This window comes from Bombina bombina, chromosome 8 (assembly GCF_027579735.1).
Source record: "Bombina bombina isolate aBomBom1 chromosome 8, aBomBom1.pri, whole genome shotgun sequence".
Classification (NCBI taxonomy): domain Eukaryota; kingdom Metazoa; phylum Chordata; class Amphibia; order Anura; family Bombinatoridae; genus Bombina; species Bombina bombina.
In genome coordinates, this window is record NC_069506.1 from 234,081,539 (window position 1) to 234,094,475 (window position 12,937).

Genomic DNA, 12,937 nt, shown 5'->3' on the forward strand with positions numbered 1-12,937 from the left:
GGGAAAGTTCAGATGGGGAGACAGAGAGGAGGAGGAGGAGACGAGTTTGAAGCAGGGGGAGGTCGTCGCAAGGAGCTAGTGGCACAGTCAGACAGCATGCATCGGCACCCGGGGTCAGCCAGACAGCACGCCAATCAACGCATGCTGTTGCCACCACCAGAATGACGTCATCGCAGAGCTCAGCAGTGTGGCATTTTTTTGTGTGTCTGCCTCTGACAACAGCGATGCCATTTGCAACCTGTGCCAAAAGAAACTGAGTCATGGGAAGTGAAACACCCACCTAGGTACAACTGCTTTGCGAAGGCACATGATCTCACATCACAAACGCCGATGGGATGAACACATGAGTAGAAGCAGCACACAAACTCAAAGCCGCCATCCTCCTCCTGGTCCAGCATCTTCAGCCACGTCAACCACTGCTGTCCTCCTTGCCCCCTCTCAACCATCCGCCACTCCGTCTCTCTTCCGTAGCAGTTCCTGCTCATCTGCCCACAGTCAGGTGTCTGTCAAGGACATGTTTGAGCGTAAGAAGCCAATGTCTCAAAGTCACCCCCTTGCCCGGCGTCTGACAGCTGGCTTGTTTGAACTCTTAGCCCGACAGCTTTTACCATACAAGCTGGTGGAGTCTGAGGCATTCAAAAAAATTGTAGCTATTGGGACACCGCAGTGGAAGGTACCCGGCCGAAATTTCTTTTCACAAAAGGCAATCCCCAACCTGTACTCGATTGTGTGAAAGGAAGTAATGGCATGTCTGGCACACAGTGTTGGGGCAAGGGTCCATCTGACCACTGATAGCTGGTCTGCAAAGCATGGTCAGGGCAGGTATATCACCTACACTGCGCATTGGGTAAACCTGCTGACGGCTGACAAGCATGGAATGCGTGGCTCTGCAGAGGAGTTGGTGACACCGCCACGACTTGCAGGCAGGCCTGCTGCTTCCTCCTCTACTCCATCCTCTTCCATAACCTCTTCCTCGGCTGAGTCCTCTTCTGCTGCTGCGTCTTGTTCCATATCAACAGCACCCCCCCAGCTCCCCAGGTACTATTCCACATCCCGGATACGGCAGTGTCACGCCGTCTTGGGGTTGACTTGCCTGAAAGCAGAGAGTCACACAGCAGCAGCACTCTTGTCCGCCCTGAATGCACAGGTGGATCAGTGGCTGACTCCGCACCAACTGGAGATTGGCAAAGTGGTTTCTGACAACGGAAGTAATTTGGTGGCGGCATTGAAATTGGGCAAGTTGACACATGTGCCGTGCATAGCACATGTTTGTAATCTGATTGTACAACGCTTTGTGCATAAGTACCCAGGCTTACAGGACATCCTGAAGCAGGCCAGGAAGGTGTGTGGTCATTTCAGGCGTTCCTACACGGCCATGGCGCACTTGTCAGATATTTAGCAGCGAAACAACCTGCCAGTGAGGCGCTTGATTTGTGACAGCCCAACACGTTGGAATTCAACACTTCTAATGTTCGACCGCCTGCTCCAACAAGAAAAAGCTGTTAACGAGTATTTGTATGACCGGGGTGCTAGGACAGCCTCTGGGGAGCTGGGGATTTTTTTGCCACGTTACTGGACGCTCATGCGCAATGCCTGTAGGCTCATGCGTCCTTTTGAGGAGGTGACAAACCTAGTCAGTCACACCGAAGGCACCATCAGCGACATCATACCATTTGTTTTCTTCCTGGAGCGTGCCCTGCGAAGAGTTCTGGATCAGGCCGTAGATGAGCGTGAAGAGGAAGAGGAAGAGTTGTGGTCTCCATCACCTCCAGAAACAACCTTATCAGCATCGCTAGCTTGACCAGCGGCAACGCAGGAAGAGGATTGGGAGGAAGAGGAGTCAGAGGAGGAATGTGGCTTTGAGGAGGAGGAGGAAGACCAAGCACAACAGGCATCCAATGGTGCTCGTTGTTGTCACCTATCTGGTACCCGTGGTGTTGTACGTGGCTGGGGGGAAGAAGATACCTTCAGTGAGATCAGTGAGGACGAGGAATGGGACATGAGTAGCTCGGCATCCAACCTTGTGCAAATGTGGTCTTTCATGTTGTCGTGCCTGTTGAGGGACACTCGTATAAAAAAGCTGAAAGAGAATGAACTGTACTGGGTGACCCCGGTATAAGCATAAATTGACTGAAATGTTACCAAATTCCTGCAAGTCGGAAAGGATGGAGCAGTTCAAAAATAAATTAAAAAGTATGCTTACACAGCTTATAAGGGTGATGTCACAGCACAACGGGAATCTAACAGGGGAAGAGATAAAAGTAATACTCCTCCTCCCACGACCACGCCGGCAAGGACAGGATGCTTTCCAGACGTGTTGTTGATGGAGGACATGCGGACCTTTTTAACTCCTATGCATCTCCACAGCCCTTCGGGATCCAGCCTCAGAGAACAACTCAACCGACAGGTAGCAGTCTACCTCGCATTAACTGCGGATCTCGACACTCTGAGGAGCGATGGACCCCTTGACTACTGGGTGTGCAGGCTTGACCTGTGGCCTCAGCTATCCCAATTTGCAATCGAACTTCTGGCCTGCCCCGCTTCAAGTGTTCTTTCAGAAAGGACCTTCAGTGCAGCAAGAGGTATTGTCACTGAGAAGAGAAGTCGCCTAGGTCAAAAAAGTCTTGATTATCTCACCTTTATTAAAATGAATGAGGGATGGATCCCGAAGGGACTGACATTGGGCGATACATTCGAGTAAAAAAGGCCTGATGAGATGAGCTTCCTTGGGCTAAAAATGGTACACACGCTGCTGTATTTTATCTTCGAATGCCGGATGACTTGCGTTACTTATCCGACAACTACTAGGGTTCAAGCCGCAATGTTTTAGGGCACTTTCTAACTGTCAAACAAACATCAATTTTTCTGGCTGCTGCTACAGCAGTGGCTTCAATAATACCTAATTTTTCAGGCATGTGTACATGCCTAATTTTTCTGGCCTCTGGTGCTGCACTGTGGCTTCAAAACCCAAACCAAAAAAAAAGGCACATAACAGGGATTAAACTGCTAAGAATAGTACTACTTAACACACCACTCATATCTGGTGGCACAGTAGATTGCACGCGCAGTGCCCCAAAGTAGGAGGACCGACCAAGCATCTTTTTCCATCTCCCGGTTCCTAAAAATTATCTCCGGGTTCCTAAAATCGATGCCATACCTGTACTCAATTGTGCAAAAGGAAGTCATGGCATATGGGGTCTTTCATACTGTCATGCCTGTTGAGGGTCGGGGACCCTCGTATAAAAAGGCTGAAGGAGAACGACCTGTACTGGGTGTCCAAGCATCTTTTTCCATCTCCCGGTTCCTAAAATCCATGCAATATACACGTCCCCTGATAGGGGACACCGCAGTGGAAGGTACCCGGCCACAATTTCTTTGCACAAAAGGCAATCCCGGACCCCAACCTGTACTCGATTGTGCAAAAGGAAGTAACCTTACCATGGGTCCCAGACCGCACGTCTTTGTAATTCTCTGTCTGGGAAATTATATATCTATCAAATCTATCTATTTATCTATCAAATCTATCTAACTATCAATCGTATCTATCAAATGTATATTGCATCTATTGATCTATGTAATTTGTATCTATCAAATGTATATTACATCTATTGATCTATGTAATTCGTATCTATCAAATGTATATTGCATCTATTGATCTATGTAATTCGTATCTATCAAATGTATATTGCATCTATTGATCTATGTAATTTGTATCTATCAAATGTATATTGCATCTATTGATCTATGTAATTCGTATCTATCAAATGTATTGTGATATACCTTTAAGGTATATCCCTTCATGCACTCTGATCCTTTAAAAGGGATCCTCCTACATTTCTTCCCTGCCTGATTATTGTTGCTTTACAGCTCTGGGCTGTTCACTTGTTTTTGTATTCAGGTCTCCTACCTAGCTGATTCAACAGCAGTTATAAAACGATCTTAAGTAAACTTTGCTTTCTCAAGGTTTATTCCTAACTACAGACTTAATCGAACTTCACTTCAGTACCTCTGGAATCATTTCAGCAGACCAACTTTGCAACGGATTGCTCCAGCACTTCACCCTCTCAGACACCCAGCATCACGTACCGCTGCAGCTCCACATACGCTGCCTTACGAAACCGGAAGTGAGTCACACATTCACTCTCAATATCTCAGCGTTGCTGAACGCAGCTCCTCACACCACGCTACAGGTAAAGACTTGTAATACTTTTCTCCCATGCTATCCGTCTGTGAAGAGAAGAATTTGCAGAGAGGTAATAACGTGATATTAAAGCCTTGTTTGTGTCAACCGCTCTTGCCACGCACACTATTGTAATTGAGAGCTATTCCATCTGAAACGTCAGAAAGGAGTGAATGGGACTGTATATATTTTAGTGTGAGTGTGTATGAAGATTACTGAGCTTCTAAACTATTTTGTTTTGAGTCTAATATATCTATATCAAAGCCTGAAGATATATCTTATGGGAATCATCTTCTGAAACATTTCAGTAACCAATTTCACTGTTTATTAATCAGCTCACTGTGTCTTTATCCTGTCTTCAGCCACGTCAACCACTGCTGTTCTCCTTGCCCCCTCTCAACCATCCTCCACTCTGTCTCTCGCCTTGAGCAGTTCCTGCTCATCTGCCCACAGTCAGGTGTCTGTCAAGGACATGTTTGAGCGTAAGAAGCCAATGTCACAAAGTCATCCCCTTGCCCGGCGTTTGACAGCTGGCTTGTCTGAACTCTTAGCCCGCCAGTTTTTACCATACAAGCTGGTGGAGTCTGAGGCGTTCAAAAAATTTGTAGCTATTGGGAGACCGCAGTGGAAGGTACCCGGCCGAAATTTCATTGCACAAAAGGCAATCCCCAACCTGTACTCGATTGTGCAAAAGGAAGTAATGGCATGTCTGGCACACAGTGTTGGGGCAAGGGTCCATCTGACCACTGATACCTGGTCTGCAAAGCATGGTCAGGGCAGGCATATCACCTACACTGCGCATTGGGTAAACCTGCTGATGGCTGCCAAGCATGGAATGCGTGGCTCTGCAGAGGAGTTGGTGACACAGCCACGACTTACAGGCAGGCCTGCTGCCACCTCCTCTACTCCTCCTACTCCATTCTCTTCCATAACCTCCTCGGCTGAGTCCTCTTCTGCTGCTGAATCTTGCTCAACATCAACGGCATCCCCCAGCTCCCCAGGTACTATTCCACATCCCGGATACGGCAGTGTCACGCTGTCTTGGGGTTGACTTGCCTGAAAGCAGAGAGTCACACCGAACCAGCACTCCTGTCCGCCCTGAATGCACAGGTGGATCAGTGGCTGACTCCGCACCAACTGTGACAACGGAAGAAATTTGTTGGCGGCATTGAATTTGGGCAAGTTGACACATGTGCCGTGCATGGCACATGTGTGTAATCTGATCGTACAACGCTTTGTGCATAAGTACCCAGGCTTACAGGACGTCCTAAAGCAGGCCAGGAAGGTGTGTGGCCATTTCAGGCATTACTACACGGCCATGGCACACTTTTCAGATATCCAGCGGTGAAACAACATGCCAGTGAGGCGCTTGATTTGCGACAGCCCGACACATTGGAATTCAACACTCCTAATGTTCGACCACCTGCTATAACAAGAAAAAGCCATTAACGACTATTTGTATGACCGGGGTGCTAGGACAGCCTCTGCGGAGCTGGGAATTTTTTTGCCACGTTACTGGACGCTCATGCGCAATGCCTGTAGGCTCATGCGTCCTTTTGAGGAGGTGACAAACCTAGTCAGTCGCACCGAAGGCACCATCAGCGACATCATACCATTTGTTTTCTTCCTGGAGCGTGTCCTGCGAAGAGTGCTGGATCAGGCCGTAGATGAGTGTAAAGAGGAAGAGTTGTGGTCACCATCACCACCAGAAACAGCCTTATCAGCATCGCTTGCTGCACCTGCGGCAATGCTGGAAGAGGATTGTGAGGAAGAGGAGTCAGAGGAGGAATGTGGCTTTGAGGAGGAGGAGGAAGACCAACCACAACAGGCATCCCAGGGTGCTCGTTGTCACCTATCTGGTACCCGTGGTGTTGTACGTGGCTGGGGGGAAGAACATACCTTCAGTGAGATCACTGAGGACGAGGAACGGGACATGAGTAGCTCGGCATCCAACCTTGTGCAATGTCGTGCCTGTTGAGGGACCCTCGTATAAAAAGGCTGAAGGAGAACGACCTGTACTGGGTGTCCACGCTACTAGACCCCCGGTATAAGCAGAAAGTGCCTGAAATGTTACCGAATTACCGCAAGTCGGAAAGGATGCAGCAGTTCCAAAATAATCTAAAAAGTATGCTTTACACAGCGTATAAGGGTGATGTCACAGCACAACGGGAATCTAACAGGGGAAGAGGTGAAAGTAATCCTCCGATTCCCACGACCACGCCGGCAAGGACAGGATGCTTTATAGACGTGTTGTTGATGGAGGACATGCAGAGCTTTTTAAGTCCTATGCATCGCCACAGCCCTTCGGGGTCCACCCTCAGAGAACGACTCAACCGACAGGTAGCAGACTACCTTGCCTTAACTGCAGATATCGACACTCTGAGGAGCGATGAACCCTTTGACTACTGGATGTGCAGGCTTGACCTGTGGCCTGAGCTATCCCAATTTCCGATAGAACTTCTGGCCTGCCCCGCTTCAAGTGTCCTGTCAGAAAGGACCTTCAGTGCAGCAGGACGTATTGTCACTGAGAAGAGAAGTCGCCTAGGTCAAAAAAGTCTAGATTACCTCACCTTTTTAAGATGAATGAGGGATGGATCCTGAAGGGACTGACAGTGGGCGATACATTCGACTAAAAAAGGCCTGATGAGATGAGCTGCCTTGGGCTAAAAATGGTCCACACGCTGCTGTATTTTATCTCTGAATGCCGGATGACTTGCGTGACTTATCCGCCACCAACTAGGGTTCAAGCCGTAATGTTTTAGGGCACTTTCTGCCTGGGAAACAAACATCAATTTTAACAATACCTAATTTTTCAGGCATGTGTACATGCCTAATTTTCTGGCCTCTGGTGCTGCACTGTGGCTTCAAAAACCAAACCAAAAAAAAGGCACATAACAGGGATTAAACTGATAGGAATAGTACTACTTAACACACCATTCTTATCTGGTGGCACATTAGATTGCACGCGCAGTGCCCCAAATTTGAAGTAGGAGGTCCGACCAAGCATCTTTTTCCATCTCCCGGTTCCTAAAATCGATGCCATATACACGTCCCCTGATAGGGGACGTAACAGGGATTAAACTGATAGGAATAGTACTACTTAACACACCTTATAATAACGCAGAGAGAGGCAATGCAGAGAGAGGAGTCTGAAGAAGAGGAGTCAGAGGAGGAAGGTGGCTTTGAGGAGGTGGAAGACCAAACACAGCAGGCGTCCCAGGGGGCTTGTTGTCACCTTTCGGGGACCCTTGGTGTTGTACGTGGCTGGGTGGAGGAAGAGACCTTCAATGACATCAGTGAGGACAAGGAACGGGACATGGCTAGCTTGGTATCCAACCTTGTGCAAATGGGGAGTTTGCGGTTGTGCAAATGGACAGTTTGTGGTTGTTTGCGGTGCATTAAACGGGGAGTTTGGTCTGTCACTGTGAAGCGGGCATAACCCTTATACTACCTGATCGATACAACATCATACCTGATGTTTTAAAGCACGTTATTCCAAACAATTTAGGGATGTTAGGTGATTTATGCCTTTTATGGATTAAAACCAGACTCTGCATCAACTATGTAATTTTCCATGGGTGTTTTGCCATGGATCCCCCTCCGGCATGCCACAGTCCAGGTGTTCGTCCCCTTGAAACAACTTTTCCATCACTATTGTGGCCAGAAAGAGTCCCTGTGGGTTTTAAAATTTGCCTGCCTATTGAAGTCTATGGCGGTTCGCCCGGTTCGCGAATATTTGCGGAAATTTGTGTTCGCCGTTCGCGAACAGAAAATTTTATGTTAGCAACATCTCTAGTTAATAAGTTTATTTAGTTGCGGGGGGCTCCGGGAGCGGCGGTTTAGGGGGCAAACAGTATAATATAGTGTGGGTGCTTAGTGACAGTATAGCAAGACAGCTGCAAAGAAGCCGAAGAGCAGCGAGATCGATGACTGTTAGTTAACAACAGTCCACTGCGGCTTTTTGACAGCTTTCTTGATAAATTTGGCAAACGTATTCAGGTCCTATTCAGGTCTGCGGCGACGATGCTAGGCGATCTTAGGAGAGCGTAATGGGGCCGTCGAATGCAGGTAAGTAGACAGCTTGATAAATAGAGGTCATAGGGTGGTTATCAGAAACAGCAGGAAATGGTTAAAATAAAAATTGCACCCAAAAAGTACTGAATAGCACTATCATACAGATTAGACTGATCACAGTAACACTGTGGTCAGCACTAAAAGTTTTTTTTTTCTTTTCAAATAAACTTTTTTTTTAAAAAAACTCACAACAGATCTGAGACACACTTTGTAGTACTGATCTGTCTTCCTCTCTCACCTCAGATCACAGTGAAGCAAGAGAGAAAGCAGATACAGTGCTGACAGCCAATGATTTCATTTATTGGCTGTCACATTGTATCAGCGACTCATCATCATTTATTCTTAGTGCTTATTGGATCCTGGGGGACTACCTGAGTTGCTAGGAAAGTCCCCCAGCCAGATCCTTCATTAATTTAATAATGGAGGGGAAAGTTAGGACGTTTCATGTCACCCTAAAAATGTTTAAGCCCAGTGCTTTTAGGATGGCATGGAACATTCTAATGGCATCTAGGGGTTAATTATCAATCTTTTTTATTATTTCTTATATTTTTTATTCATTCCATTCTAGATGTATCTGGTTCAGTCACACATGGTTGCGCCAATGAAGACTTTTGCCAAATGAACAGAAGTTACATAATAAGCTCGTTTTATAAGAATGTTGGTAAAGGTCACATTGAGTGTACAAACACAACCAAAAGCCCATACATTGGTAAGTACATTTTACCCATGTGTGCAAGCATGTGCCACATAATTAGAATTATGGTTAAATATAGAATTTTATGTTCACTTCTGAATATTTGAAATAATTTAAATTCAGTTTTAATTAAAGGGACACTGTACCCAAAAAAATTCTTTCGTGATTCAGATTGAGCATGAAATTTTAAGCAACTTTCTAATTTACTCCTATTATCAAATGTTCTTCTCTTGGTATCTTTATTTGAAATGCAAGAATGTAAGTTTAGATGCCAGCCCATTTTTGGTGAACAACCTGGGTTGTCCTTGCTGATTGGTGGATAAATTCATCCACCAATAAAAAAAGTGCTGTCCAGAGTACTGAAACAAAAAAAAAAAGCTTAGATGCCTTCTTTTTCAAATAATGATAGCAAGAGAACGAAGAAAAATTGATAATAGTTGTAAATTAGAAAGTTGCTTAAAATTGCATGCTCTTTCTGAATTACAAATGAAAAATTTTGGGTACAGTGTCCCTTTAATTTATAAAATTATTGATAATATTTGATAGCTTGTGATTTAGAATTATTTTAAATTATATATCTATGATATTATCCAACAAATTACACAATGTTTTTAAAGGGAGAATAAAGTCAAAGTTAAACTTAAATGGCATGGATTGAGCATGAACTTTTTAAACAACTTTTACAATCAACTTCTATGTAATGTTATATATTTAGTAAATTTAGGTTATCCCTTCAAATATAAAAAGAACCATCAGTGGCTCAAAAATAATTAACCCAACAAATAGTACAATATCATAAGGTACCATTACTATTGGTATTTCCTCTATATGATAAAGGATGCCTAAGATGAAGCCCGAATTCATCTAGGTGATAACGTCGGGAGTGGGTTTGTCTTGATGCGGAACGCTATAAAAGGACGCCAGAGTAGCCGGGCCTCAATTTTTTAAAATGTTGTAATGCGGTAAAACATATTAGGGTAGTGAGGGGGCTGATGGGGGCTCCTAGTTTTTAAATGTAATCCTCTCATGCAGGTGGTTTTTCTAAATATATAATGTAAATAGCCCTTGGTAATAATCCTGATTATCTCTAGAAGTGGGGTTGGAAATATTAATTTATGTATGTGATTAAAGCATTTACGTCTATGATGCAGTGTTAGCTGCTATTAAAAGGGACAGGAAACCACAAAATGTTCTTCTGTGATTCGGATAGAACATACATTTTTAATCAACTTTTCAATGTACTTCTATTATTAAATTTACTTCATTATCTTGTTATCCTTTGCTGAAGGAACAGCATTGTATTACTGACAGCTAGCTGAACACATCTAGTTAGCCAATCACAAGAGACAAATATGTGCAGGCACCAATAAGCAGCTAGCTCCCACTAGTGTAGGATATGTGCATATTATTTCAACAAGGGATACTAAGAGAACAAAGCACATTTAAAAACATAAGTTAATTTAAAAGATTTTTAACATGACATGATCTATGTGCATCATGCAAGTTTAATTTTGACGTTACTATCTCTTTAATAACACAAATCCAAGTGTCTGTTCATTATTTAGACAGCTGTTTAACGAGTGTATACTTTCAATGGAATGAATATATTGCTACAATATCAGCTGCCTAATATACCAGACATTTAGCAACATTTGTAACAGCTTATTTCTGGGCCAGAAATGCTAAAGTGATTGTAAAGTTGAATGATTTAAAGCCCAGTGTTTAATTTTTTTTTTTTTTTTAAACATGGACACTTTAAGTCATTAAACTTTACAATTCTTCTTCTTTTTAAAAATACTTACCTTTTTGTTATGGTAAACTTACCACTGTGCCTCTGCCCGCATTTCCTTCAGTATTTAGCAGATGGATGACAATCCCGCTTCCTCCATTCATTGTGTGCCTTATGATCTGGATGCCAAAGGGGGCACACATCAATTGGCGGAAGGTGGATTGTCATTGATCTGCTCAATATTGAAGGAGATGAGGGTGGAGGAACGGCAGTAAGTTTACCGTAACAAAAAGGGATTTTAAAAAAAGAAGCATATTGTAAAGTTTAATGACTTAAAGTGCAGATGTTTTTAAGATTATTTTTAAATACTGGGCTTTAAATCATTCAACTTTACAATCACTTTAAAGTGATTGGAAACTGTCTTAATGTAATGCACAGTATATACAGTAAAATTAGTCTTCAAAAACAAAGGGCACTTTCATTGATTACATTTATTTAAGAAGCTTTGATCCAGATTAAGAGTGTTACACTAAAAAGGGTGCGAAAATAATGCCAAAAAATGTGCGTTATTTCACTATCCGTAGCACTGCCATTACGAGTTACTGAAAAGCCTCCTTGTGCTGTGCAATATGGTGCGTTAAGCACCATACCGCACAAAAGCCGAGGGCAGACTTGATGTGTTCGTGCACGCTTTTCCCCATATACATCAAAGGAGAGAAAGTGTCAGAAAAAACACCTGAAGTCCGGAATGGCAAATCGTCATAACGCAACCACATTGCTGTCTACGGGGGAAAGAAAGTTACATTTAAACCTAACATAAACCCCTAGTGTAAACACCCCTAATTCGCCGCCCCTGACATCACCGACACTATAATAAAGTTATTAACTCCTAAACCGCCGCTCCCCGACATCGCCGCCACTAAATAAAATGATTAATTCCTAAACTGCAGTTCCCCAACATCCCCGCCCCTATAATAAATGTATTATCCCCTAAACCGCCGCTCCCCGACATCGCCACCACTAAATAAACCTATTAACCCCTAAACCTCCAACCTCCCACATCGCCGCCAGTATATAAGCATATTAACCCCTAAACCGCCGGCCCCCCACATCACAAAATACTAAATTTAATTATTAACCCCCAAACCTAACACCCCTCTAACTTTAAATTAAAATTACAATATAACTATATTTAAATAAATAAAAACTTACCTGTAAAATAAACATAAACCTAACATTAAACTATAAATTATCCTAACCTTACTATTTTAATAAAATAAAAAAAAACTACCTGCTCCCGACATAGCCGACACTAAAAATAATTATTAACCCCTATTCCACGATAACCGGCATCGCCACCACTATACTAAAGATATTTACCCCTAAACCGCCGCCCTCCCGCATCGCAAACACTATTTAAATATTAACCCCTATTCTGCTGTCCGCCCCACTATACTTAAGTTATTAAGCCCTACACCGCCAGCACTATAATAAACCTATTAGCCCCTAAACCACAAGCCCCCCACAACAAAATATATTAAAATAAACTATTAACCCCTAAATCGAAAGCCCCCCACATTGCATTAAACTAAATTAAACTAGTAACCCCTAAACCTAACGCCCCCCAACTTTATATTAAAATTACAATTTCCCTATCTTAAAATAAATTAAAACTTACTTGTCAAATTAAAAAAAACTAAGTTTAAACTAACAATTAAACTAATATAATTAATAAACTAAAATTAAACTAACTACTGATTAAATTAAACTAAACTACACATTAAAAAAATCATAACACTACTCTAAAAATTACTAACGGCTAGATTTAGAGTTCTGCGTTAGCCGTCCAAACCAGCGTTAAGGGGTCCTAACGCTGGTTTTGGCCGCCCGCTGGTATTTAGAGTCAGTCAGGAAAGGGTCTAACGCTCACTTTCCAGCCACGACTTTTCCATACCGCAGATCCCCTTACGCCAATTGCGTATCCTATCTTTTCAATGGGATCTTCCTAACGCTGGTATTTAGAGTCTTGGCTGAAGTGAGCGTTAGAACTCTAACGACAAAACTCCAGCCGCAGAAAAAAGTCAGGAGTTAAGAGCTTTATGGGCTAACGCCGGTTCATAAAGCTCTTAACTACTGTGCTCTAAAGTACACTAACACAAATAAACTACCTATGTACCCCTAAACCAAGGTCCCCCCACATCGCTGCCACTATAATTAAATTTTTTAACCCCTAATCTGCCGACCGCACACCGCCGCAACC